Consider the following 2,810-nt stretch of genomic DNA (forward strand, 5'->3'; position numbering starts at 1 on the left):
TTCATGGCTTACAGTAAAGGTGAGGGGGACATTTCACAACATGAGTCCTGGGCCTGCCCTTCTGCCTAGAATCCTGGGTACTTAGGGCCCTGGGTACTTCCGGCTCTCTGCATGACCACTGCCATGCTCACCAGTTTGGGGCTGGGCATTGTGACAAAATGAATTCTTAGCAAGAAGCAAGAGCACAACCAAAGTGGCTGGTTCGGGCTGGCACACGGTAGGTCCCGCCTCTTCTACTAGCTGATGGCCTGCACCAGTGATCTCCCTGCAAACATCTCAAGCCGTGCCCGGACAAGCCCTTCACATGCGTCCTTGGCACAGACCTGCAATGGCCACACAACTCCTCCCAGGAAAGGACTTGGCTTTCCTCTTTCTCCAGGAAGCGCCTTCTACCCCGCCGAAGGCACAGGGACCAGACAGCCCTCCGGCCAGGCGTGGGGCAAGGGGAGGAGTGTCAGCGTTTGCTTATGTCTGTGAACTAAGAACAGGTTGGTCACTGAGTTGGCGTCACCCTGGGGGCCCAGCAGCCCCATCCTGTTTCTGGGACCTGTGAGTCAAAGAGAAGGCCCCTGTCCCAGGGGACTGGCAGGGGGTAATTAGGCTGAGCTGGGTGGGGAGGTTTTGAAACCACTGTGCTCCTTGGAGCAGCTGCTGGGAGCTGGAGTGTTTATTTGATTTCTGACTTGCTAAGCCTGTAATTTACCTGCGGGGACCGAGTCCAGCTGCCCAAACTGTGTCATTAAGAGCAGGTCCTGGGCCCATCCCCATCTAGAGACACACCCAGCGGAGGTGGACCCACCCAGGTGCCCAGGGATGCACTTCTGTGGAGTTCTGTACCCCTGGGTGGGCCTCAGGGAGGGCAGGACTAGCAGAGTGAGGCTGGGGGGAGTGAGTTCCCCTTGAACCTGGGAGGGTTTCCTGTGTGAGGCCAGAGGAGGAGACAACGAATGGGCCCAGGATATCTGGAAGATGGTGAGTTCCCCAAAAGCTTCAGGTTTCTGTGGGCTGGAGAGATGGTTCAGCGGTTAAGAGCAAGCACCGGCTGCTCTTCCAGAGGACTAGAATTCATTCCCAGCACCCACATGGCAGCTAGCAACTATCTAACTCCATTTCCAGAGGATGCAATGCTCTCTTCTGGCTTCCAAGAGCTCCTGCCTGTATATGTGCACAGACTTGCATGCAGGCGAAACACTCATATACATAAAAATAAAAGTAAACCTTTAAAAAAAAAAAAATCAAGAGCTTCTGGCTTCAAACAAAGGCTGGCTGGGATTGTACAAGGGGCTAGTCTGACTGTCAGGACACTGACTTGCTTAGCGTCTGGACAAATTAACTTTCTTACCCAAGCTTAAATGTCCCATCTGTTACATGAAGTTGGCTTTCTGTTACTCTAACAAAATAACCGGAGACAATCAGTTTGAAGCAGGAAAAGGTTTACTTTGATTCACAGTTTCAGAGGTCTGTGGTTAGCTGGCCCCACTGCTTTTTGCCTGGTGGTGAAGCAACAAACTGTGGCCTTGAGCAAGGCGGGGCAAAGCCACTCAGCTCACGGAGGACAGAAAGCTGAAGAAAAAGGAAAAGAGCAGATTGATCCCAGATTCTCCTTCAATGACACACCCCCCGTGACCAGAAAACCTCCTCCTTAGCCACAGCTACCACCAGTAAGGAGCCTAGGACTAAGTCTCAAATACCCAGGCTGCTGGAGATATCCTTTTCAACTGGGAGCAGCGTTTTCTCATTCCAGAGGCTCTTCCAGCCAGGGGAGCTGCCAGCCTGCCTGGCCACTCTCAAAGGCACGCTTGGCCATGGGACTCACATCCGTATCCAAGGAATCTCCCAGCACCACAGCCCCGGAGCTATCAATGTTTGATCTTGTCAGCCTGGCCTGGCTGGGGGCAGCCGTGTGTGTGAAATGAGTGTTTGGGAGATGCAGCCTCTGTGCTGCCACAGTGCAGGGCTGGACTTGCTCTCACAGCAGAGCAAATGCCTGGCAGTCACATCCTCCCAGACATTTAACCAGGCAGTCATGAAGGACACCAAACGGAAAGGTCTTAGAAGAGAGATATAAAGTGCCTGGGGTGTCAGGATTGTCTCAAGGACCATCTGATTTTCTGGTTATCTCTGAGCACTCAGGTTACACATTAGAAGCAAAAATGACCATCACCAAAGGCCCCTGAGAGCAATAAGGAATCACCAGAGGATCTGGGAACAGTAGCCCACCCCTGGAATCCCGTCACTCAGGAGGCAGAGGCAGGCAGATCTCTGTGAGTTTGAGGCCAGCCTGGTCTACAAAGTGAATCCAGGACAGCCAAGGCTACACAGAGAAACCCTGTTTCCAAAAACAAACAACAACAAAAACCCACCAGAAGACACAAAGGTAGGACTGACTGGTGACATCTTCATGGCTACACCATAGCACGTCTGGATAAAGCTGGATATTTGCTGAGTACAGTGCTGTTCCTGTGACTAGGCGCAGGAAAGTGGGGGATCTACCATGGAGAAACTCCCTACAGTTTACAGGAAGAGAGGCAGAGAGCACAGGTTTGGAGCACAGGTTTGGAGCTCAGCGGAGCAGAGCTGCCAGCACCAAGGCTCAGATGTGCTCACAGAACACTCAGCGCTCGCTGCCTGTGAGGGTGGGTGAAATAAACAGTATCTCATTTTAAATGGACTTGGCAGTGCGGCCTTCCTGGAAATACCGCCTTCTCCCAGCACGCACCCTGCTGCTGCCGTATGGACAACAAAGTTGTGCTTATTCCAAAACATCTCAGAGTGAGGGGTGGCCCTGCCCCTTCCCTGCCTGTGAGGAG

Source organism: Meriones unguiculatus, chromosome 3 (genome assembly GCF_030254825.1).
Source record: "Meriones unguiculatus strain TT.TT164.6M chromosome 3, Bangor_MerUng_6.1, whole genome shotgun sequence".
Taxonomy (NCBI): Eukaryota; Metazoa; Chordata; class Mammalia; order Rodentia; family Muridae; genus Meriones; species Meriones unguiculatus.